Genomic DNA, 26,685 nt, shown 5'->3' with positions numbered 1-26,685 from the left:
CTGGCTATTGTCCTGCCGCTGTAAATCATGGCCCTTGGGGTGGCTGAGGAGACAAATACAGACACTGACCCATTATTCTGCACCAGCCCCTGAACAAAGAACTCGGCTTTGTTTGGACAGGCCTCCCTCCGTTTTCACTCAGCTACAGGGAGCATGGGGGAGGGGGCCCATCGAGGAGGGGGCCCAGCCGAGTGACCGACAGAGCAGCAGGAGGTACTGACGGACGCGAGCACCTGCAGAATGTGCCAGTGACACCCAGTGCTCAGCAAGGCGCTGGGTCCAGATCTAAAAGGGGCCTCGAACCTCCAGGGTGACTGGTTAGTTTCCTCCTCATCCCCCCACCGGGACACAAAGAAAGGGGCAGAAACCCCCAAGCTGGCACGAGGACTAGGACATACACCCCTCAGAACAACAGCGTAAGAGCAATTCAAGCATGAGGCCAGGCTCCCAACCCATTGGAGTCATTTTCCTATTCCCCAAGAGCAATTCTGCCCTGTCCCATACCCAGAGCCGAGCTGCTCAACCCAAACATGATACTGGAAACCAGGAGCCAGCTCCGCTACCTGCCCAGTGAATGGGCAAGGGGGGTGGGGGGAGCGAGACACAGCAGGCCAGCCTCAGCACCCAGCCTCTCTCAAACTGTGTCCTGCCAGATCCAGCCACAAGCCCTGGGAGACAAGGAGTGGGGGGGGGGAGACCCTAACAAAGGCATTTGTTCTTTAATTGCTGCTTGTTTATTTAGAAACTGAGCGGCCTTGGGGCCCGGGCTGTAGATCAATGGCAGAGGGACAGTAAACAATCACCGGTAACTATTTCAAAAAGGCAGAAATGGCTTCAGGACCTGGGTAAAAATCAGACCCCTGGAGACCGCTGGGTAGGTTCTGTTTTTAGAGGAGCCCACTCCCAATAATAAGGTAACTCCCTTCTCCTCGTATGCCAGTATATCTATGCAGGCATCTGTAATTTTCACTCCATGCATCTGAAGAAGTGGGGTTTTTATCTATGAAAGCTTATGCCCAAATAAATCAGTTAGTCTTTAAGGTGCCACCGGACTCCTCACTGGTTTTGTGGATACAGACTAACACAGCTATCCTCTGATACTTGGTACCATGCAAGGCACTGCATTTAGCTGTATGAAATGGATATCCATCAACGTCATGAAAAAACTCACACAGATATAGACAACTTAACCTGGAAACCATCCCTCACTCTCACAGACCTTAGGAGACAGGCCAGGCCTCTTACAGACAGCCCCCCAACCTGAAGCAAATACTCACCAGCAACCACACACCACAACACAGAAACACTAATCCATGAACCAATCCCAGTAACAAACCCCGGTGCCAACTCTGCCCACATATCTATTCTAGTGACACCATCATAGGACCCAACCACATCAGCCACATCATCAGGGGCTCATTCATCTGCAAATCTACTACTGTGATATATGCCATCATGTGCCAGCAATGCCCCTCTGCCATGTACATTGGCCAAACCAGACAGTCTCTACGCAAAAGAATAAATGGACACAAATCAGACATCAGGAATGGTAACATACAAAAACCGGTAGGAGAACACTTCAATCTCCCTGACATTCAGTAACAGATTTAAAAGTAGCCATCCTTCAACGAAAAAACTTCAAAAACAGACTTCAAAGAGAAACTGCAGAACTAAAATTCATTTGCAAACTTAACACCATTAATTTGGGCTTGAATAGGGACTGGGAGTGGCTGGCTCACTACAAAAGCTATTTTCCCTCTATTGGTATTGACACCTCCTCATCAATTATTGGGAGTGGACCACATCCACCCTGACTGAATTGGCGTTGTTTACAATGGTTCTCCACTCATAAGGTAACTCCCTTCTCTTCATGTGCCAGTATATTTATGCCCGCATCTGTAATTTTCACTCCATGCATCTGAAGAAGTGGGGTTTTTACCCACAAAAGTTTATGCCCAAATAAATCTGTTAGTCTTTAATGTGCCACCGGACTCCTTGTTGTTTCTTTCTTATCTGCTGCTAAGAGTTGTGGGAAAGCGGAGGGGTCGCAGGGCATCCTGGGTCCTGTCCCAATGCCCCATGATGCATTGCTTTGCATCCCAGCAATCCCTGTGCTTCTATTTGCATTTAGCGCTGTCTTTCAAATGTTTGTGTACTGTGTGCCCTGGCTCTTCAGGCTGCAGGAATGGATTCCGCACTGCTGACCAATATGTTGCTCGCTCTCACTAACACATCACGAGTGGCAGCAGAGTTATTCATTAAACTACAAAAGAAAGAGGAGTGAGGCATTGATCTCGCCACGTGTACTAGCTATAACATGAGATTGCTTGTGGCATGCACGGGGGTGCTGACCACAGCAGACCACCACTTTGGGGCTCGGGAAACAAACACTGAGTGGTGGGTTCACATTGTCATGCACATCTGGGAATATGAGCAGTGGCTGCAGAACTTTCGGATAAGGAAAGCCACATTCACGGGACTGTGTGATGAGCTCGCCCCAGCTCTGCGGCGCAGTGACATGAGAATGAGAGTTGCCCTGTCATTAGAGAAATGTGTGGTAATTGCACTGTGGAAGCTGGCTACTCCAGACTGCTACCAATTGGTCTCTAACCAGTTCAGAGTGGGAAAGTCGACCCATGTTGATGGAAGTGTGCAGGGCCATTAGTAGCATCCTGCTCTCTAAGACCGTGACTCTAGGCAACATACATTGTGGATGGCTTTGCACAAATGGTCTTCCCTAACTGTGGAGGGGCGATAGATGGGACGCATATTCCAATTCTGGCACCAACCACCTAGCCACTGAGTACATTAATCAGAAGGGGTATTTCTCTATGGTTCTCCAGGTTCTTGTGGATCACCGTGAGCATTTCATGGAGATTAACTCAGGCTGGTCCGGAAAGGAGCATGACACGTGCATCTCTTGGAACACTGGCCTGTTCAGGAAGCTGCAAGCCGGGACTTTCTTCCCGGACCAGAAGATCACCGTGGGGGAAGTCGAAATGCCCATTGTGATCCTGGGAGACTCCGCCTACCCCTTAACACTATGGCTTAGGAACCATACACAGGGTACCTTGACAGCAGCAAGGAGTGGTTCAACAACAGGCTGAGCAAGTGCAGAATGACTGTGGACTGTGCTTTTGGCCGTTTAAAGGCCCACTGGCACTGCCTGTATGGGAGGCTGGACCTAGCCGATGACAATATTCCTACGCTTATAGTCGCGTGTTGCGCGCTCTATTATATTTCTGAAGGGAAAGGTGAAAGCTTCACTTAGGGCTGTACTGCTGAGGCTCAGCACCTGGAGGCTGACTTTGAACAGCCAGAGACCAGGGCTATTAGAGGGGCACAGCGTGGGGCCATAAGGATCAGGCATGCTTGAGGCAGCAACTTAAAGCTGAAAGTCACTAATATTTATTGCTATGCTCAGGAGTGCAGTGCTTGTAACACCAGAGGTAATTGTGATTGATGCAGAGGATGCACTATGAAAGTTTAAGAAAATTGTCTGCTGCTTTGCAGGGATCTGTTTACTTTCAATTAATAGAATAAAGATTGCTTTCAAACCAAAATAATTCTTTTATTAAAAAACAACAACTGGAAGAGAGACAAACAAAAAAACACATCGGCACTGAGGGGGATGGGGGAAGGGACGGTCCCAGGAGGAGGAGGGGTCCTGGGATGGTTAAAGATTTGTATACGTCCAAATATATCTAACCTTCTCCTTTGCAGCACAGTGCAGTGGGTACTGTACCTCAGCAGGGCTAAAGTGCAGAGGGATGTGTGTTGAATGCAGTGGGTACTGGGAGTCTGCAGGGCTGGACTCTGACGGGGCCGGTGTGAAATGCAGCAGGTACAGGCTGGAGCCAGGAGGTTGATAAGAGTGTGGGACATACGAGAGTGGCAGCTTGAAAGTGCTGCTTGACCCAGTCTGCTGAGTCCAGGGCACATAAGGGTGGCAGCCTGGAAGTGCTGTTCAACCAGCCTGCTCAGGCTTACTCTGTTCCAGTGCGGTATCCATGGCAGATGAGGGGTCAGCTTGAAAGTGCTGATTGACCCGGCCCACTCAGACTTGTGTGTGTGTGTGTGTGTGTGTGTTCATTCATTGGTTCTGGGGCTGGAGGAACCCAGCCCTGGGGAACCGAAGTCCTGTAGGCCAGCTCCACTGGGAGGGGACATGCAGAAGGGAGAAGCAGAGCTCCATATGAAAACACAAGTGACACAAGCAGAATATTAATAGAATTACAGACCCCCCCCCAAAGGAGTAACTCTAATAAATGAGCACACCTCAAAGTAACTGGCCAATCTGGTAAGATTGGCATTGCTCCAAGTGGGGGATCGCCTGGTCTGCGGAGCAGGCATGGTCACCTGGAAAGATGCGCCGAGGCCACTGCACACATCACCGAACAAACAGGAAGGGGACTTCCAAAATTCCCAAGTAATTTAAGGGGTGGGATGATGGTTGGTCACCTGAGGGCAGGGCAGTAGAGTTCAAACCACTTGTCATAAACAGATAGGTAAGGGTTAATGTTCTTTTACCTGTAAAAGGGTAACACCAGTAACCTGAAACACTTGACCAGAGGACCAATCAGGAAACAAGACTTTTTCAAATCTGGGTGGAGGGAAGTTTTGGGTGTGAGTTCTTTGTTCTTTGTCTTGGGTCTGTGCCCTCTCGGCTCTGAGAATGATTTTTCTATCTCCTGGCTTTCTAATCTTCTGTTTCCAAGTTGTAAGTACAAGGATAGTAAGACAATAGGTTTATATTATTTTCTTTTGTATTTACATGTGTGTAGTTGCTGGAACGTGTTAAATTGTATTCTTTTGGAATAAGGCTGTTTATTCACATTTTTTCTTAAGCAATTGACCCTGTATATTGTCACCTTAATACAGAGAATATTTTTAATGTCTTTTTCTTTCTTTTTTATATAAAGCTTTCTTTTTAAGACCTGTTGGAGGTTTTCTTTAGTGGGGACTCCAGGGAATTGAGTCTGCAGCTCACCAGGGAATTGGTGGGAGGAAGAAGTCAGGGGGGAAATCTCTTTGTGTTAGATTTACTAAGCCTGACTTTGCATACCCTCTGGGTGAGGGGGAAGAGAGATTAGATCTCTCGGTACTTGTGTTTCCAGGACTGGAAGCAGGGAATCTCCTAGGGTCGTCCAGGGAGGGGAGCCTGGGAGGAAGTAACAAGGAAACAAGGGGAGGGGGTTATTTCCCTTTGTTGTAAGACTCAAGGCATCTGAGTCTGGGGGTCCCCCAGGGAAGGTTTTGGGGAGACCACAGTGAGCTAGGCACTGTATAATTCCTAGCTGGTGGCAGCAATTACCAGGTCCAAGCTGGTAACTAAGCTTGGAGGTTTTCATGCTAACACCCATATTTTGGATGCTAAGGTCCAGATCTGGGAAGAAATGTTATGACACCACTGACCAGAGAGGCGAGATCAGGCATTGTGGGAAACCTCCAGGAGGCCAATCACAGCACTGTAATTGACAGGGTGTCTACACTGGCACGGCAGTGCTGTAGCCCCAGCGCAGAAAGCTCTATGCCTCTCACTGGCTGGTTTTATTACAGCGTTGTTTCTGTGCACTAAGTGGCTTGGCAGTGTGTACACCTCAGGAGTTATAGTGCAGAAAGCTGCTTTACTGCGCAGAAACTTGCCAGTGTAGACAAGACCAAAAAGGTCACTTCTTGGGAGCATTTGCACCGTCAGTTAGATAAGGGGCTGCCCAGGAGGTGCTGCAATATCCCAGCACGAGGTAATCTGTGTTCTTGCTTGGGTAACATGTGCAGGCAGCAGCTGCACCCAAGACTGATTGGGTCAGGAAGATACTTTAGTAGTGATCAATGGCAAGCAGGTTCTAGAAAGAATTACAACACAACTAACCCTGAGGATCTCTCAAAGATTTAACTGCCTCTCCAGTCAACTAAACCGAATGTGCGAGCCAATTGGCAATAGCTGCCTGAGAGCTCCAGCACAGATTGCGACCAGTCACGCCCCGGATCGTTTTGGAAACAGAAGATCTGTTGGGCCGCTGGTGCTGTTGGTTCCGAATTTATATTTTTCCACAGTCAGCAACAGTATTGAGAGGAGAGGGTTCAGGCCTCTGAAACCAGGGCTGTCAGAGCAGGAATTCAGTGAACTCCAGGTGTGGGTGAAGAGGTGTTCTGGGATAGGGGCTGGCCAGGTCACAGCTCTGCTGGGAAAAAGGATCCTTTGCAAACCCTGAGGGTCTGGCTGTGCTAGTTCAGAAGGGCGCACGCACTGAACTGCCAGGACTGGTCACAGTGCACAAAAGCTAGCGATTAGGAGATGCTGTATCAGCTAGAGGGGCCCCATCACATCATTCTGTAGTTGGGGCAGTGAGTTACAAGGGCCTGTGGTGCCCGTGCTCCAGGAATATTCAGGGACCAGGGGCCTGGCTCCACCAATGTTCGGGGCTGGGTTTGTCCCCCGGCCCCATCTGCCACCCATGCTTGCTGCCCCCGGGTCATCCCCCAGCCCACCTGCCGCCTCTGCACACCTGCCAATGGGCGCTGCGGGGGCAATGCCTGCGGCCAGCCCCCTCGCCTAGGAGCCACTGTCAGAGGGGTGTGTGGGTCACTTTTGGGAACTGCCCAAGGTAAGCGCGGCACCCCTCCCCCTCTCCCACACCCCAACCCCCTGCCCTAGCCCAGAGCCCGCACGCAAACTCCCTCCCAGATAGGGCCAGCGCAACCATTAGGCTAGTGGTCCCCAATGCAGTGCCCGCGGACGCCATGGCTCCCGCCGGGACATTTATGTGTGCCTGCCTAGTGCCCAGCAGGAGAGAGAAGCTGGGGTCCCACGCCTGCTGGGGACAGAGTACTCCAGGGCTGCAGGCTGCAGGCGCCAGCTTTCTCTGTCCCTGGCAAGTGGAGGGCTGCGGTTTCTCTCTGGCTTCTCTGGGGCTGCAGGCTGTGGGCGCCAGTGTTCTCGGTCCCTGGCAGGCGCTGGGCCATGACTTAAGCTGGAGAGAAGCCATGGCCCCACGCCTGCCGGGGACAGAGAACTCCGGGGCTGCAGGCTTCATTCTATGTGAAAGTGAGAATAATAAATATATTTAGATTAGCAGTTAAACAATGTTTTAATTTTTTTAAATAAATAAGATGAAAACTGTTTATGATATTTATTTTGTAAAAACTCCTTAATTTTTTTTACAGGTAGATAAAAAAGTGCAAATTCACATGCTAAGGTGAAAGAGTAATTGCCAAATAATTTAATTTAATACCTTTTACATGTAAAATTACCCTTTTTATCTTAGCAATTCATATATTATGTAATATTAAATATGATATTTTTTCATATTATTTAATGTACAAATACAAAATATGCCTTGAAAAACTGTTGGCACCTGCCACACTTTTCTGAAAACATTAATGTGCTACTGCCCACAAAAAGGTTGGGGACCACTGCATTAGGTGACCTAGGTGGTTGCCTAGGGCACTAACATTTGGGGGGCGGCGACCGCGGCGGCCGGATCTTCAGCTGTCCCAGTCGTTGGTGGTATTTCAGGGGTGGGACCTTCCGCCGCCTCTGTCGGGGGCAGTATTTCGGCCTTCCATCGCCTAGGGCTCCAAAAAAGCTGGCGGCACTCCTGCTCTCAGAGTCTGACCCCACGCCTCTCCTGCACCCAAACTCCCTCCCACAGCCTGACCCCGCACCCCTCCTCCCTCCCAGAGCCTGACCCCGCACCTCTCCTGCACCCAAACTCCCTCCCACAGCCTGACCCCAAACCCCTCCCGCACCCAAACTCCCTCCCAGAGCCTGACCCCAAACCCCTCCTGCACCCAAACTCCCTCCCAGAGCCTGACCCCAAACCCCCTCCCACACCCAAACTCCCTCCCAGAGCCTGACCCCCAACCCCCTCCCACATCCAAACTCCCTCCCAGAGCCTGACCCTGCACTCCTCCCGCACCCAAACTCCCTCCCAAATCCTGACCCCAAACCCCTCCCACACCTAAACTCCCTCCCAGAGCCTGATCCCGCACCCCTCCTGGACCCAAACTCCCTCCCAGAGCCTGACCCCGCACCCCTCCCACACCCAAACTCCCTCCCAGAGCCTGACCCCACACTCCTCCCGCACCCAAACTCCCTCCCAGAGCCTGATCCCGCACCCCTCCCGCACCCAAACTCCCTCCCAGAGACTGACCCCACACTCCTCCCGCACCCAAACTCCCTCCCAGAGCCTGATCCCGCACCCCTCCTGGACCCAAACTCCCTCCCAGAGCCTGACCCCGCACCCCTCCCACACCCAAACTCCCTCCCAGAGCCTGACCCCAAAACCCTCCTGCACCCAAACTCCCTCCCAGAGCCTGACCCCACACTCCTCCCGCACCCAAACTCCCTCCCAGAGCCTGATCCCGCACCCCTCCCGCACCCAAACTCCCTCCCAGAGACTGACCCCAAACCCCCTCCCGCACCCAAACTTCCTCCCAGAGCCTGACCCCGCACCCTCCTGCACCCAAACTCCCTCCCAGAGCCTGATCCCGCACCCCTCCCGCACCCAAACTCCCTCCCAGAGACTGACCCCAAACCCCCTCCCGCACCCAAACTTCCTCCCAGAGCCTGACCCCGCACCCCTCCTGCACCCAAACTTCCTCCCAGAGCCTGACCCCGCACCCCTCCCGCACCCAAACTCCCTCCCAGAGACTGACCCCAAACCCCCTCCCGCACCCAAACTTCCTCCCAGAGCCTGATCCCGCACCCCTCCTGCACCCAAACTGCCTCCCAGAGACTGACCCCAAACCCACTTCCGCACCCAAACTCCCTCCCAGAGCCTGACCCCGCACCCCTCCCACACCCAAACTCCCTCTCAGAACTTTAGGCAGGTATGGGGTGGGGGTTTGTGTGTGCAGGACTTGGACCCGTTCTGGGCACCATCAAAAATACAAACCTGCCACCCCTGTCTGTAGTCAGAGGTACAGAGCCTCTCTTCCCAGCAGGCAGCCTTTCTCCACAGCCTTTAGTCTCCAGAATACACACACACATAGCCAGCAAATACAAGTAGCTGGGAAGCTAAGACCACTGCCTGTCACATTTACCCCATCCTCATTGTTTTGTGTACTCCTCTCTCTGGCTGGTTGTAGCCACCTGTCTTTGTTGTTGGTGTTGTTTGTTTGTTTGTTTGTTTAAGACATAGTTTGTGAACTCTATGGAGCAGGGGCCTTCTCTATGCTCTGTGTCAGGGCAGCACCCAACAGCTGGCAGACGCCACACACACAGAATGAGGCCACGAGGCACAAGAGGCAGCGATTCTCTATCACTCGGAGACTGGGGTGGTTTCACAGGCACCACTCAGATCCCAGCACGATCTCCTGGCCAAATTCCAACTGCCTCGTCCAACCCCCTGAGTTGCTAGAGCTGTGTAAAAACAAGGTTTGTATCTAGCCAGCACCACCATCTCAAGGCCAGCCAAAGCCATTGGAGTGAGCACACTGTCCGAAGGCATTCAGCTCAATGCAGTCCCCAAACAGCACACAGGTTTTTTTAGCCTAGCAGGTTAACTCTTGTCTGCATTATCAGCAATGGAAAACAGGAGATTAGAATGGGAAGTATCAGGCAGCCTTACTGACCCTGCTCCTTCTTTGGCCATTCCAGCTGTCTGATGGGTTGTGTGAATGAGCTGGAGGGGTCAAGTCCCATTCTTAGGGGCAGGTATCCCAGGAAAAGGCCACCAGAAGAGCCCACACCCTCCCTGGCATCTCAGCAGAGAGGCCAGAGACTGGGGCTGAGATCCTGGCTCCACTGAAGTTCATGGGAAGGTTGCCACTGACTTCAACAAGGCCGTAGACACTGAAGTACTTTCTCCTCAGCCAGACAGAATTGGGTACATTAGTGCAGAGGAGTTTGCATTGCTACCGTAATCTAGTGAGGTAAGAGTTCAGTCTCCAGAGCTCTGAGCAAGGCACCCTTCAGATATTACAGCCGCACTTCACCTGAGCACTTCCAGAACGAAGGAAGGCAGCTAAAGCCGAGAGCTCCTAGACTGCTGTGTCCACTGGCTGATTTTACTCGTAGCCCGGAGGCGTTGATGGCTCCATTTGCCATCAGCAGCATTGACATGTTTCATTATCATTCTCAAGAAACCCCATGGGTTCACACCAAGCATCACGCTGCATCTAACCGGCATTCAACAGTGCATCTAGGAACAGTTGTATCCCTCCTGCCCCAGCCTGGACAACGAGCTTGGTGGTCTCAGCGTATTGTCTTCCATGCACACTTGTCCAGTTTGCAAGCAAAACTATCAATGGACAATGTGACGCGGCTCAGTCTATAGGGAACGCAAGCCCAGAGCTGTGCAGTTTGGTTGCGGGGAGCTGAACTGACTTAAGATCTGCATGAAACCCCTCTGGGCACTGGAATTCCATCAACTGAGGGCAAAGCTGCCATCCCGAGAGCTCTTAGCAAGACAAACAGCCACACGCCCCAGACAGCTTTGCAGCACAGTGGGGTCCAAAATGTCCCTTCTTTGCCCTGGCTCTGTCAAATCTGCATTATTTGGTCTCCCGCTTGGGTGAGTTTGCGGCTCCCCCCAATCAGACTAATTTAAATCCAAAGAGAAGACAATGTTTGCCTCACATGCCACCAGCAGTATCCTAGAAACTCCTCATTCTCAGGCAAAGCCTCCTCGCTCCATTTTTTACTGCAAAACTTCTTTTTAAGAGGAAAAAGAAAGGAAGAATGGGACAATCACGAAAGGGTGCTGTCTCTTTAAACCAGCCTGCCTAGCAGCTTTTGAAGGGGGGGTCATGCCAGGAGGGGTCCCAGCCCAACCAAGAAGAAGTCAGGAAATAGTTGCTGTGGAGATGGCAAGGAAACGAAAATCAAGTCATCTAGGTCCTAAGCACCCTCAGCTCAGCGGGAATTATGGGTGCTCAATGCCTTTGAAAATCAGGCTCAAGGTATCTCCAGTTCAGCACCCAGGAACCAAGGGACCCCAACTCATCAGCCCTTTCCCAAACTCTGTCTCCCAGCACCTGGCAGGATTGGGCCTATGCAACCAGCCAGCACAAAATGCTGAGGAAGAACCTGAGACGGGATTGTGTTGGGTCCAGTTGTACACAGCACTAAGCCTCTTCCAGCCCCCTTGCAGTGGGAACTGGAGACACCTCCCCTCTGCACCCCTTTGCCCTGAACACCATCCATTTGGAAGTCTGTGGAACAACAGGGCACCTGCTTAGTAATAATTACCCAGGAATCCAGTCAGAGGCATCGATGCAGCAAACCAGCTCCATACTGGTCAGTTCTAGCAGCCCCGTGCTGGGTATTTTCCACCAGCAACGAAGAGGTTTCCTAACACACGGAGAACAGCCAGAAGGGAGCAGCCTAGTCATGGCATTACCTAGCACAGCCTGCACAGCTCTTGCCAACATGAACTTTAGCCCTGAAAATCACCCAGACTAACTGGAGAAATCTGACCAGAGCACTTGCCACTTCCCTGCTTGATCTCTCCAGCCTGACGTCTGCCCCACAGTTCGGAGCCAGGAATGTTGTGCATTAGCACAGGCCCCACAAGGAGGTGCAGAGAAAGAAACGAAAAATGGCACAAACACTGTCAGCACTAGGGTTTTGCATTCATTTCCCGGTTTAGCTGCCCGGAGCCTTAGACCAAGCAGCCCGGCAAAGCAATCAGGAGTCCCTCTACTTCCCCTTCCTGAGACAGTAAAGCCACTGTGTGGGGTGGGGAGAGGACAAGTGTGGGCAGGGGACAAGTGTCTCTCTCTCTCTGCTCTCAGGAGATTCCATTTGGCTACTTTAATCCCCTGGGCACTGAAATTAACCTTCATTTTACATTAACTTCTGCAGTGACCTGCACATTCCACTCATTACTGTGCGGGTTAATGAGTTTCCTTTCAGATTTATTAAAGAAATGTTTATTTACATAGTTTGCAAGGTAAATTCTGCAGTTTCCCAGCAGTAGGTAATTCCTTGTTTGGCTGGAATATGTAAGTCTAACTGAGTTAGGATGGTCACTCCATGTGCAAGGATATTGCAGGCTAAAATAAGCTTTTGAAGCTTGCCATGACTAGAAACAAAATCTGGCTACGTTAACCATCTGGTGTTCCAAGAGCAAAGGGATTTCTAGCTGCAGAGAGGGTCCTCGGTTCTTCTTTAAGGGAAGAAAGAGCTTTTCAAAATGACTGAATTATGCCACCTACGCTAGATTCACAAAAACTGCTGCAGCCGCAGCAGGATATCATGCCAAACGCTGGGCTAGATACGAAACCCTCTGCTCTCCTTCAATGTACGTCCGGAGAATGTGTTGGGTCCTAGCTCCCCACGCACAGTTCCAACACTGCAGGGAATCTAATATGTCAACAAAAGTGACAGAACTAGATAGTGTAAAAACATCTTGACAGCACTGTCACGTCTGAAGAAGCCAAGTGAGGGGCTTGGCTGGCACAGTGGATTGGCTGATCTCTAGGTCAAACCCTGTCCACCAATGTCACTCCAAATTATCCCGACTGGAAGGGTGCCCAGTGGTCAGTGCTGAATGGCTTGTTGGCATCAGCCAGTTTCCTGATGGGGCCACATCCCAAAGAGTGTGTCTGTCTACACAGTGGCTGGGAGGTGTGATCCCTGGCACAGGTGGACAGACACGACCAGCACCTAGGAATAGCTGCTCGGGCTAGCTGCCTGCGTATGTACTCCGGGGGTCTGGTGGGTTGGTGTTTGGGTGGCTAGCCTCAGTCACTGCATGTGCCACCACAGCCACACTGCAATTTTAGGCACTAGCCTCGGCAGAGTACATCTACATAGACTGGACCTCCCAGATGTTGTGTGGACACACCCAAAGCTACTGTCCCAGCTGGCACTGTTCAGCCTTTCCCTAGCAGTCTCAGCAGCAAGGCCCAGGAATGAATGAGCCACAGGAGACCAAGCTCCCATCCCACCCCCTGGGGATCCCCTAGGCCAAAGGGAGGCAGGTGGGGGAGTTGGAAAGCGGCCACACATGGCAGTCTCCTAAGCTAGCTGGCTGATGGCTAGAGAGGGGACATGCAACTCGGCCAAAGCCTCCGTACTTTCAGTCTAAAGTCGCATGTGCCACATCTCATACAGGAGCTTGTTCATAGATTCCATCATGATCACCTGGTCTGACATCCTATGTAACACAGACCAGAGAACTGCCCCAAATAATTCCTACAGCAAATCGCTCAGAAAAACAGCCAGTCTTGATTTAAGAGTTGCCAGTGATGGAGAATCTACCACAACCCTTGGTGAGTTGTTCCAATGGTTAATTACTGTCACCGTTAAAAATGTCTGCCTTAGTTCCGCTCAGAATTTCTCTAACTTCAACATCCTGGACCATGTTAGACCTGTCTCTGCTAGGTTGAGAGCTCAATACACCTCTACCTCGATATAACGCGACACGATATAACATGAATTTGGATATAACGCGGTAAAGCAGCGCTCCAGGGGGGGTGGGGCTGTGCACTCCGGCGGACCAAAGCAAGTTCGATATAACGCAGTAAGATTTTCTGACAGCGTTCTGTCGAGGTACAGGTGTATTCAATCTTTGTTCCCCATGTAGGTGCTCACAAACTGGGATCAAGTCACCCCTTAGCCTTCTCTTGGTTAAGTTCAATAGATAGACTCCTGGAGCTCCATCACTCTAAGGCAGGATTTCTAACTCTTTCATCGTTCCCGTGGCTCTTCCTGAACCTTCTCCAATTTATCCCCATCCTTCTGGAACTGTGCACACCAGAATTGGACACAGGATCCCAGCCCCAGTCACACTTGTGCCAAACACAAAGGTAAAACAACTCGGACTGTTGATTAATCACAGTTAACTCACGCGATTGATTCAAAAAAAATTAATCATGACTAAACAGTTTTAACCACAGTTAAACAATAGAATCCCAATGGAAATTTATTAAATATTTTGGGATGTTTTTCTACATTTAATATATTGACTTCAGTTACAACACAAATACAAAGTGTCCAGTGCTCACTTTATATTATTAGTTTTGATTACAAATATTTGCCCTGTAAAAATGATAAACGAAATAAATAGAATTTTTCAATTCACCACATACAAGTACTGTAGTGCGATCTCTTTGTTGTGAAAGTGCAACTTACAAATGTAGATTTTTTTTGTTACATAACTGCACTCAAGAAAAAAACAATGTAAAACTTCAGAGCCTACAAATCCACTCAGTCCTACTTCTTGTTCAGCCAATCATTACGACAAACAAGTTTGTTTACATTTCCAGGAGATAATGCTGCCCTCTTCTTATTTACAATGTCACCAGAAAGTGAGAACAGGCACTTTTGTAGCTAGCATTGCAAGGTATTTACATGCCAGATATGCTAAACATCCATAGAGGACATGCTTCCATGCTGATGATGCTCATTAAAAAAATAACGCATTAATTAAATTTGTGACTGAACTCCTTGGGTGAGAATTGTATGTCTCCGGCTCTATTTTACCTGCATTCTGCCATATATTTCGTGTTCTAGCAGTCTCAGATGATGACCCAGCACCTTGTTCATTTTAAGAACACTTTCACTGTAGATTTGACAAAACACAAAGAAGGTACCAATGTGAGATTGCTAAAGATAGCTACAGCACTCAACCCAAGGTTTAAGAATCTGAAGTGCCTTCCAAAATCTGAGAGGGACAAGGTGTGGAGCATTCATTCAGATGTCTTAAAAGAGCAACTTTCCAATGTGGAAACTACACAATCTGAACCACCAAAAAAGAAAATCAACCTTCTGCTGGTGGCATCTGACTCAAATGATGAAAATGAACATGCATTGGTCTGCACTGTTTTGGATTGTTATTGAGAAGAACCTATCATCAGCATGGACACGTCTTCTGGAACGGTGGTTGAAGCATGAATCTTTAGCACATCTGGAACGTAAATATCTTGTGATGCCGGCTACAACAGTGCCATACAAACACTTTTCAGGTGATATTGTAAATAAGAAACTGGCAACATTATCTACCGCAAATGTAAACACACTTGTTTGTCTGAGTGACTGGCTGAACAAGAAATAGGACTGAGTGGACTCGTAGGCTCTAAAATTTTACATTCTTTTATTTTTGAATGCAGTTATTTTTTGTACATAATTCTACATTTGTAAGTTAACTTCCATGACAAAGGACTGTCATCACTGCAGTACTTGTAGCAGCTGAACTGAAAAATACTATTTTTTTTGTTTTTTTATAGTGCAAATATTTGTAATAAAAAATAAATCTGAAGTGCATTCTGTATTCTGCGTTGTAACTGAAATCAATATATTTGAAAATGTAGACAACATCCACAAATATTTAAATAAATGGTATTCTATTATTGTTTAACAGCGCAATTAATCGCACGATTAATTGGGATTAATTTTTTTAATCGCTTGACAGCCCTAAAACAACCTTTCTCCTCCTACTCGAGATTCCCCGGTTTATGCATCCAAAGATCCTGTTCACTCTTTTGGCCACATCCTTGCACCGGGAGCTCATTTGCAGTTGATTCTCCACCATGACCCTCTACCCCTTCTCAGAGTCCCAGCTTCCCAGGATAGAGTCCCCCATCCAGTAAGCGTGGCCTGCATTCTTTGGTCCTTGAGGTATACATTTATATTTAGCTGTATTAAAATGCATGCCCTTTGCTTGCACCCAGTTTGCCAAGCAATTCAGAGTAGAACCCTGCGTGGGACTATCTTTTTAATCCTGCTCCCACCCTCCCCAAAATACCCACTCCCAGCCGCTCCCTCATTGTTTCTTGCATTTCTATCATGCTCCCACCCACAGAAAACTTAGATTCCACAAATCCTGAGAGACAGATTCCCCCATGTTACTAAAAAAACCAACAAAAACCAGTTGGTTAATATATTATGTATAGAAATGGAATTCAGACACAATTTTACTACTAAAAGAATACAAAACTTGCTTAAATAATGTAAAAATACTTTAACTCTTGTTATAATAGGCATCAAACCTCTTTCTATCCCTCACTTAAATGTAAGTATTAAAACCTTTATTAAAAAAAAGAAAAACTTGCTTGACCGTGCTGAAATTTGATTTATGACAAACCAATGAGAGATTCAGTGTTTCCCTGCAGTCTGTTCTCCCCCCCACACACACATCCCACCCACAGAAAAGTTCATTTTACCAACTGCCACTGTTATGATCTTGGGTCCTGTGTGGCCAACGGGACCCTAGTCCCACTGCTGGGCTCTGATCGCTTTGAAGCAGTGACCTGTTCTTTTCATCATTTACCGCTACCTCAACCTTTTTGCCATCTGCAAATTTTATCCACGATGATTTTATGTTTTCTTCCAAGTCATTGATAAAAATGTTAAATAGCATAGAGCCAAGAACTGATGGGACCCTGCAGGACCCCACTAAAAACACACCCGCTCTAAGTGTGGGGTGATTCCCCACTTACAATTACATTTTCATATATATCAGTCAGCCAGTTTTAATCCATTTAACATGTGCCATGTTGATTTGAGATCATTCTAGTTTCTAATCAAATCAAATTACATCTATAAGTAAAGACATTCAGCCTGGAACAGCAACACTGGGCCAAGCTCACTGCTGGTGTAAACCCCTAAGCATAGTGAGGGGGGAGGGGCTCTGCACTGCTGCCAGCATGATGCCCTTAGCAGACACAGCAAACACTGAAAATCAGCCACAGGCAGGACGCAGCTGAAAGATGCCAGGTTAGATTGACCCAAAGGAGCCGCTCAACCCACTGCAGCCTAGAGTCCAAGCTGTCCCCTCTGCAGGTGCAGGCCCTGGCACAGGTCTGTCATGCAGGGAGGGGTAGGGGAAGTGGGCATGGCCGGAGGCACACTGGGTCCCTCCTCTCAGCCACTGCACCCCTGGGGCTCCCACAGACCCTCAGCCTTGGTGGAACATGGTTCCTGCCAGGAGCTCTGATGATGGGGAGCATCGCTGACACGTTTCCTCTATCAGGGAAGCATGAGTTGCACCACAACTGGCACCAGAGGTGGCTCTGGCCTCGCCTGGTCACTTAGAATTACAGCCACTGTCCTCTGGGGCATGATATGGACAGGACCCCAGGGTCAGTCCTAAATGTGCCACTGGCGCAAGGCATCTCCAAGCCATGACAGAGAGAAGAAGCTCGTGCATCTCCCTTCAGCCATGCAACTCAAACACCCTGTCTTTCAACACAAGGGAGCATTGGTGCCACTGCTCTGGCCTGCCACAGACTGGACCATGGAGAATGTATGGGTCCACGATGGACCCCAAACCCAAATGCCAACAATGGTGTCCCAGCGGCAGTTCCACCAGCTGCTGTCTCACCTCATACCCTGGACAAACCGCAGCCCCTAACACCTGCAAAGTCTTAGCCCCTGAATGCTGCTGCCTCTGGGGATGGTATTTAAACCAGCACTGATGCTGGGTTTGAAAATACTAGTGACTTGCTGCTGCCCACTATCAAAACGTGCAACCCTGACCTCCCTTCTCCTGGGTCCAGGCAAAGCCACTTCCTTTCACCCCAGCCCCCAAGCTAAAACATGGCAGGGCCTCGGCACCTTCCCAGCAAGGCCATTCAGCCCCCAGCTGCTGCCGTTCTACACTGATCACTCCTTCCACCCTTAACGGGGGGTCAGTTTACAACAAATCTCAGCAGCACCAGTCCAGACAATCCCCAAGGTGGGAGATGCAGTAACCAGCACCAGTTACCTCCTAAATTAACAGGGTCTAGCAGGCGAAATTCAATGGCAAAGCTTGGTGCTCACCTGCAAGCAGCACACGCCAGACAGCTCAGAGGCTCTGTGAATTTGCCTGGGAAAGTCTGGAAAGAAATCGACCAGTCTTAAAGGTACAGGCCCCCTTTCCCTATCAAATGGCAAAGAGGAGCTGTTTCCACGCCTGCGCCCAACTCTCTTTGGATAAAGGAACCCGGAGTTCCCTCTGGGACAGGCAGGGGAGACAGAGTTGAATGGTTCTGAGTTTAATGGCTCAGTCCAGCTCCTAAGGGGGAAGGAAATCCTATACTTAGCCACAGGCTTAGGAGCTTTAGCGGGGAATGCCAGGGAGTGACAAATCCATGGTCATGTGTGGAGGCCGCATGTATCCAGCTATCGCCCAAGGGCTTGCTGAGGCCCCTGAACTAACCCACTGTGGAAAAAGCTGCCCAAAGAAACTTGCATGGCAGATACAGCTAGCTACCAAGAGCCTACGCCAGGGGAAGTCCAAATCAGGACCACCAGAGCCTTTTTAGTGGACAGCTGGGCATGCCAGGACTCAGAGCATCAGCCCTGCTGGGACTCAGCCCCATGGCAGGTATACTGGGACTGAAGCTCCTTTCTCCCTTACCCACAGGGCTAAGCCCGCGAGTCCCAGCGCGCCTCCCAATTAAGAATGGGGTCTAAATTAGCTGTTCCCGCTCGAGAAAGAGGTTTTGGAGCACGGTGGCTACTTCTCCGAAACATCTGCTCGATGGGCAGCGGCAGCAGAAACAGCTCAGAGAAGCATGTTAGGAAGCATTAGAAGGATAGAGAATAAAGGAGAAATGAACAGAACGCCACTATATCAACCCCATAAGTGGGTTCCCCAAAGAAAATGAGTTCATGGAGGATCAGTCCCTTAATGGCTGTTAGTGAAGAAGGTCAGGGGCGGGAGCCCATACTCTGCGGGTCCCAAAACCTCTAGCTGTCAGAAGATGGGGGAGGGGGCAACTCAGTCAAAACTGCCCTCTTCTCTTTGTCCCCTCGTGGGTCTCTGGCACGGGACACTGTGAGAAGAGAGGCTCTTGCAGCAGGTGGAGCGATGGTCTGACCCACTTTGTCCCCTCTCTGGAGGGGCCAGTGCCAGGGGTAGCCAGGTGGGCTGTTTCTGCCTTCAGGCAGGTGATGTTATGTGCTGTCCTGCAGATGAACTGAAGTGTGCTCTGAGGTGGCAGAGAACAGGGAGCTGGCAGGGGTAAGGGGTTTTTGTGAAGAACCTTCTTAGTGCAGTCAGCACAGTGTTAGTCTCGTAATCTGGAGGCCTTGAGTTTGATCCTCAGAGAAGGCAGTCTGAGCCTTTTGCCTTGGCCCTTCTGGCTGACCATCCCTTGCAGTCAGCTGGAGTGCAGAGGTGCCTGTGCTGCGCTTTACCACATGGTGGGCAGGGTGAGTCCCAAACGTTTGAGCAGCAAGTGCCAAGGGCCTATACCTGGCTTCTACCTGATAGTCTAGTGGTCAGGATTCTGTAACCCAGGTTTAATTCCCCATCAGGGAACCTTTACCCCTTTGGCAGCCTAGAGCCCATTTTCATGCACTGCCCAGTCCTTTCAATTTAGTGTATTCTAAAGTCTTCTTTCTCCTTTTCAAGTGTCTCTTTCTTTTCTCCTTCCCCCGGCCTTCCTTTCAAACTCCAATGTCCTCCAGGGCCTGCTCTCAAAGGGCCTTTGACCTGTCCTCTGGCCGCTCCTGGCACTGCCAGCCGTCTCACTCATGGCCCTGTAAGGTGGCAGAGAAGAGGGAGCTGGCAGTGGCAGGAGCTTTTGCAAGGCACCTTCTTGGCACATCCGGCAGCATATCTGTCTCATAATCAGATGATTCCAAGTTCAATCCTCAGAGAAGGTGAGCTGAGGCCATGGCTCTGGCCCCAGCTGACTGACTGTCCCCTGTGGTTAGTTGGAGTGCAGAGGTTCATTTATGGCGCTTGGGGGTGGGCATGGCCCACTTGAATGAGTAGAAGGTGCCCAAAACATTGCTGGGATTTATCCCAGATGGTCTAGGGGTCAGGTTTTGGTGTTTTCACTACTGGGGCCAGGGGAACCCAGTTCGTTGTCTCCTCTTTTCAAGTGTCTTTGTCGTTTCTCCTTCGTTCTCCTTCCTTCATCGTTCCTTTCAAACTCCATCTTCCAGGGCCTACTTTTGAAGGGCCTTTGACTTGTCCTCTTGCATCTCTTCACCCTGCCATCTGTCTCACACATGTTCCTAGTTAGTCTCGGACCTGGGTGCAGAGGGAGCCTCTTGCCCTCTCCTCCCTGGTGGTTTAGTGGTCAGGTCTCCGTGCTCTCACTGCCATGGCTGGGTTCTGCAAGATCTGGACCCCAATTTGATTGTGTTTATCGCTCTGTAATCCTCCAAACTGCACTTTGCGCAAAGCTTCATGATGCAATGTTAATGGTGATTAAACCTGTCAACTTCCGTCAGTTCAAGTCATCACTGCAACACAGAGAGTTCAAAAGCTTTCTTTCAGCAGTATCTGCCAATTACAATGGCCTGTTGGTTCATAGCACAGGCAGGTACTAAGAAGGCTGTGGGAAATTCAAGTTCATGTGAAGAATATCAACATAACATTCCATAGAAAAAGGCAGAAGAGTTGCATGCATTTTTGACAGGTTCACAGATATGAGCATCCTGGATTTCTTTGTTGATTTACTAGAACTAGATAAGTTCATGGAGGATAGGGATGGTGTCCCTAGCCTCTGTTTGCCTGAAGTTGGGAATGGGCGACATGGGATGGATCACTTGATGATTACCTGTTCTGTTCATTCCTTATGAAGTACCCGACATTGACCACTGTTGGAAGACAGGTTACTGGGCTAAATGGACCTTTCGTCTGACCCAACATAACCATTCTTTTGTTCTTATGTACTTAAATGATTTCAACTTAAAGCTACAAGAGGTAAAATCACGTAGTTGATCTCCACAGCAGTGTCACTTCATTTCAAACCAAACTGAGTCTTTACAAAAGTTATTTGGAAACTGGAGAGATGTTGCTTTTCCCAACACTGCTAAGCTGCCAGGACACTGCACATGTGAACCAGATAGCATCATCTCTGAATAGGCTCCTTCAAAACTTCCAGCAGAGATTTCAAGAATTTGCAAGTGTTAACGACATCTTCCTGTTTGTAAGGAACCCATTTGTGGTACCAGCAAATGGCACTTGGTGTGATCCAGCAAAAGTATTCGTTCCAGATGACAAAAAAGCAAAACTACAACTGGAGCTTACTGATTTACAATCAGATGGAGTGCTTAAGGTGAGACACATTGAAACTACATTTGAAACTTTCTGGACAACCCATGTGCTGGACTCCACTTATCCACACTTGAGGAAGATGGCATTTAACATTTTGACTATGTTTGGCTTGATTGTGTGTGAGTCAGCATTCTCAATAAGGAACAACATTAAATCGCATAATCGCTCCATTCTGACTGATAATCATCTGTGCAGAAGCTGGGAATGGACAGCAGGGGTGATCACTTGATTACCTGTTCTGCTCATTCTGTCTAAAGCACCTGGAATTGGCCACTGTCGGTAGACAGGATACTGGGCTAGAAGGACCTTGATCTGACCCAGTATGGCCGTTCTCATGTGCAACTGCCTCTGTCTTGTCTTGACTGAACTCACTCAAAACCTCCAGACCCTTGTCCAGCAAAGGACCTGTCACTTATCCCACTGATGGCGAGTAGTATAATTATATATTATTCACGCATATTTTATTTTAAATGTGTATTGCTGTATAAAATTACATTTGCAGTAGTAATACTACAGTAATAACAGGCATTTCACAGTAATTATTCATGATTCTTTTGCTTTCTACACGTAAGTGGGTGTGTGTTTGTTATTGGAAAGACTTGAATCACAAAAGATAAAGACTTCATGTGTACTGAATGTTATTTTCTTTCAAACTCTGATAATTATGTTAAATAAACCACAAAAGGCTGAAAAGTTTTGAATGTTTATCTGTCTATATACAGATATGCCAACAATTGTATTTGACAAAACTCATTCAAAATTAAAACAATTGTCTGAAAGTGTTTTAATGCTAATATTTGCATCTCTTTGACATTTTGTCTAAGTACTTTCTCAAACTCTTTGATGTAATTTATTACATCTTTCTTGGAGCTTATTTTTTGGTTGTACAGTGGTTTGATTTAATTTTCATTTAATGCACTAAAAATATAAGCAATAGTCCCCAGGTACATTTCACAGCATTGTATGTGCTTATTGAACAGCGGCACTTGTGGTATGAAAAATGTTTCTTTGGAGTTTCTTTGACTATACCTTGGCCAAGAAATTTGGCCTTTGACAACAAATAATTGACTATCCCAGCCTCCTAGAGACAAACCCTGAGTCGCTGAGGTAGGCAGGAGAGAGAACCAGCAGTGGGGTAGAGAGGAGGGAGCCAGGATTCAGGAGAATCCAAGCCCTGGAGTCTGGAAGGGGCTCAGACATGGTAGAGCTGGGTACTGTGTAAACCCCAGGTGACTCAGGAGCCAGCAGAGTCCCAGCCCTCCAGGGCAGGAGGGACGCACTGTTGGGGTGAGGTGAGAGATAGCAAAAGTAGGAGAGCTCTCTCCTCAAGGTGCAGAAGGATGACACCCTACAAGGGGCCAACCAGGAGCCAGCAATCCCCTGGACTCAGTTCTCTTCCAGGTAAGAGAAACAGATTTGGGACTCCAGGGGTCTCCCAGCTTCTCCCTTGCCTGCATGGACCGCTGCTTCCAGGCCTCCCTCTGGAGCAGACCCTGCTTCCTTCCCCTCTGAGCCCCAGCAGGGCTGCTAGCCTGCGCTCAACAAGGGCCATGTCCACCCTGGTCTGAGGAGAGGACCTTGCTGGGTGTTACATAAATACATGAAAGGACCATGGGCCACACTGTCAGGCTCAGGGTGTCTATCCTGGAAGCAGTTACTCTGAAAGGGACTTAGGGGTCATGGTGGATAATCAGCTGAATACGAGCTACCAGATCTGGTTAGAGTTGCCAGCTTTCTACACCCACAGAACTGATGAACACTCTTGCCCTGCCCTCTACCCGCCCCTATGCTGAGGCCCCGCCCCTTCTCTGAGGCCCCACCCCCACTCACTCCATTCCCCTGCCCCTGTCGCTTGCTTTCTCCACTTTCACTCACACACTCATTTTCACCAGGCTGGCTCAGGGGGTTGGGGTGTGGGAAGGGGTGAGGGCTGCAGGAGGGGGCTCCAGGATGAGGCAGTGGGTTAGGATGTGGGAGCGGGTGAGGGCTGCAGGAGGGGGCTCCAGGATGAGGAAGTGGGTTAGCATGTGGGAGCGGGTGAGGGCTCCAGCTCGGGATTTGGGCTCTGGGGTCAAGACAGTTGAGATGCAGGAGGGGGCTCTGGGATGGAGCCGAGGGGTTGGGAGTATGGGAGGGAGCCCCAGGCTGAGGCAGGGGTGTGCGAGAGGGTATGGGCAGTAGCGTAGCTGGGGGGGAGCGGGGCATCGTCCGCTTCCCCACTGAGCACAAGTGGCGCCTGTGAGGCAGTAGGGACTGTCTGTGTGGGGATGGGAGAGCCAGGGATGACTTTAGGTGAGAGACAGGAGCTGAGCCTGAAACCTGAGCTAGGCGGGGGGAAGGGGTCAGCACCTTTGCCCGGGAAGCTGGACAAAGGAAGGGGTCAGCTGGAAGGAGTTAGTTCAGTTTCAGTTTTGGGCTGGGTGGTTGGAATTCAGGGAATCCTAAGCTGGGGACTAAGCTTCCTGAACCCCAGAAGGACTCGATTGAGGGGTCCTGGTTGTGCCTACAAGCTCTGCTGTAACCTGTGTTCCTGTTGTGCAATAAACCTTCTGTTTTACTGGCTGGCTGTGAGTCAGTGTGAGTCCCAGGAAGAGGGGTGCAGGGCCGGACTCCCGCACACTCTGTGACAACTGGTGGCAGCGGTGGGATATACTGCACCCCGTGGACGGCGCTTCCTGCAGTAAGTGACTGGGGAGCAGTAAAACGAAGGGGTGATTAACCCCTGGGAGTGTGTGCGCAGTGAGAAGGACTTTTGCAGTACTAGGGTCCCCCGGGGGATTGCAGTAGGCGGTCCCCGGGGCAGAGGAGTCTGCGGTTTGACCCTGGCAGAGAGGTGGTGACCTCAAGAAGGGCTGGTGCACTAGGGGCCCCCTGGAAACTGTGGGGAGCAGCAAGCACCCCAGCCTGTGAGTGGCCAGCAGGAAGATGTATGCCAGGTGGCGTAAGTGTGACCTGGTGGAGCCGTGCAAGCAGAAGGGGCTGCGCAGAGGGAGGCTCACCAAAGACCAGCTGATTGCCCAGCTGGAGGAGGGAGATTGCTCGAACGAACTAATCCCTGTCTCTGAGGGAAGCAGCCTGGCAGATGCAGCGCAGGCAATAGTGTCTGTCCCTGCCGGGAGTGGGCAGCCAGCGGCTGAGGGCTTCCTGAAACCCCCCATTCCTACGCTTGGGGAAGGGCGGGGAGGAGCCCAGCGAATGCCGAGGGCACCGTGACACCCCCGGCCAGGAGGGGATCCTCCCAGCGCAGCTCGCCCCCCAGCAGGGGATCGTCCTGGCGATGCTCGGCATCCGTGGAGCGGAAGTGGCTGGAATGAGAGAGAGAGCTAAAACTGAGAGAATTGGAGGATTGTGAGCGACAGAGGGAACATGAGGAGAGACAAAGACAGCAGGAACTGGAGGAGAAAGAGCGACAGCGCCATCATGAGTTGGAACTGGCGAGGCTGAGGAGCTGCGTGCCCCCGGCTGCGGGGAGTGAGGAGGGGCCCAGGACTGTGCGGAGCTTTGATAAGTGCATCCTGGCCCAGCGTAAGGAGGGGGAGAACATGGATGACTTCCTGGATACCTTTGAGACGGCCTGCGAACTGCACCAGGGAGCTCCGGCGGACAGGCTCTGGGTTCTCAGCCCCTTACTGGACCCCAAAGCCGTGGCATTGTACCGCCAACTGGAAGAGGTGGAAAAAGGGGACTATGAACTATTCAAGCAGGCCCTGCTGCGCGAGTTTGAGCTGACTCCTGAGATGTACCGGGAGAGGTTCCGGAGTCAGTATAAAACCCCTGAAGTCTCATATCTGCAACTAGCCATCCGCATGGAGGGATACCCCAGCAAGTGGGCAGATGGGGCCCAGACAAAGGGGGACGTGGTTAAACTGCTGGTACTGGAGCAACTGTATGAGCGGTGCCCATCCGACCTGAGGCTGTGGTTGAGGGACCAAAAGCCAGAGAACCTGTGAAATGCAGGGCGGCTGGCCGAGAGCCGGACGGGGGGTGGCAGGGAGGAGGCCCAAAGGAACAGGCCCATTGCGATGCAGAGAGAGAGTCATCCTGGGACCTCCCAAAGGGGGAATAGGGAGAACCCCCTCCCAAAGGGAACGCCCAGCATCAGGGACAACTGACTGGTTAGAGAGGACCAACGGGACATGAGCTGCTATCAATGTGGCCAGAGGGGCCACGTATGATCCCAGTGCCCCAGGCTCAAGGACAGACTGAGCAGACCGACCCCACACCGGGTTAACTTGGCAGAGACCCAGCTGGACGAGGGGCAGTGTTCGCAGGAAAGGGGGGCTGGCCGCGTACCGCCTGTGAAGGAGGGAGGAGGGCCCCAGGTCAGCTCCTCCAGGGGACTGGATGCTCCAGACTCCGGGTTTTGGTTTACAGGGTGGGCGCAGGGCTGCCCCTCCGGAGAGAGTGCCTCGTTCCCCTGGAGGTAGATGGGAGGAAGGTCACTGGGTACTGGTACACGGGCGCAGAGGTGACGCTGGCCCGGCCCGAGGTGGTGGCCTCAGATCGAATAGTGCCTGACACCTACCTGACCCTGATGGGCATGGGCGGGACCCCATTCAAGGTGCCTGTGGCGAGGGTACACCTGAAGTGGGGGGCCAAGGAGGGCCCCAAGGATGTGGGGGTACACCCACATTTGCCCACGGAGGTGTTAATGGGGGGGACCTGGAGATCTGGCCAAGCAATGCCTGGGATGCCCTGGTCGTGACCCATAGTCAGAGTCAGCGAAGGGCACTGCGCCCTGACAGCGGAGAAGGTACTTTGCCTGAGGCGCAGGACCCTAACCTGGTGGGGAGGGAACGCCCAGGAACACGGCTCAGAGAGGCTGCGGCCTCAGACCCAGCCAGTGAGAGAGAGCAGGACCCCATCCCTGTCCCAGCTGCTGAGTTCCAGGCCGAGTTACAGAAAGATCCCTCCTAGCGGAAGCCCAGGGACCTGGCTGACCTCAGTGCGGTACAGACCATGAGGAGAGGTTGCAAGGAGAGGTTCTTGTGGGAGAAGGGGTTCCTGTACCGAGAATGGGCTCCCCCTGGGGAAGTAAAGTCATGGGGATCAGGAGGCAGCTGGTGGTTCCCCAGAAGTTTTACCACAAGCTACTGTACCTGGCCCTGACATCCCTCTCGCAGGGCACCAAGGGATTCGGCGCACCAGGCAAAGACTGCTAGATAACTTTTACTGGCCTGGGGTCTTTACCCATGTCCGACAGTACTGCCAATCCTGTGACCCCTGCCAGAGAGTGGGGAAGGCCCGGGACAAGGGGAAAGCGGCTTTGAGGCCTTTACCCATCACAGAAGAACCTTTCCAGAAGGTGCCCATGGACATAGTGGGACCTCTCAGCAAGATGACCTGGTTGGGGAAGAAATACATTCTGTTGGTGCTAGATTTCGCCACTTGCTACCCCGAGGCGGCGGCCATGTCCTCTATCGAAGCAGACACAGTGGCAGATGTGCTGCTGACAATTTTCAGCCGGGTGGGGTTCCCCAGGGAAGTCTTAATGGACCAGGGGTCCAACTTCATGTCGGCGCTGCTCCGGTGCTTGTGGGAGAAATGTGGGGTCCAGCACAACTGGGCCTCAGCGTATCACCCCCAGTCCAACGGGCTGGTGGAAAGGTTCAACGGGACGCTGAAGATGATGCTAAAAACATTTATGAACCAGCACTCGCAGGACTGGGACAAGTACTTACCTCACCTGCTGTTCACGTACAGGCAGGTACCCCAGGAATCTACCAGGTTT

General features: G+C 50.7%; 1 protein-coding gene across 1 annotated transcript in view; it reads right to left on the bottom strand.

Annotated features, from left to right (window-relative positions):
• RGS3 (regulator of G protein signaling 3) overlaps positions 1 to 17,739 on the bottom strand; it is a 232,180-nt gene extending 214,441 nt beyond the window's left edge. Inside the window, exon 1 of the mRNA XM_030535444.1 lies at positions 17,717 to 17,739. The gene's annotated coding sequence lies outside the window, so the exon portion shown is untranslated. The remainder of the gene's footprint in view (positions 1 to 17,716) is intronic.
• Between the last annotated feature and the right edge of the window lie 8,946 nt (positions 17,740 to 26,685).

Source organism: Gopherus evgoodei, chromosome 16, assembly GCF_007399415.2.
Source record: "Gopherus evgoodei ecotype Sinaloan lineage chromosome 16, rGopEvg1_v1.p, whole genome shotgun sequence".
NCBI lineage: Eukaryota > Metazoa > Chordata > Testudines > Testudinidae > Gopherus > Gopherus evgoodei.
Note: the sequence above shows the minus strand (reverse complement) of the source record. Positions and strands in the feature narration are given on the sequence as shown.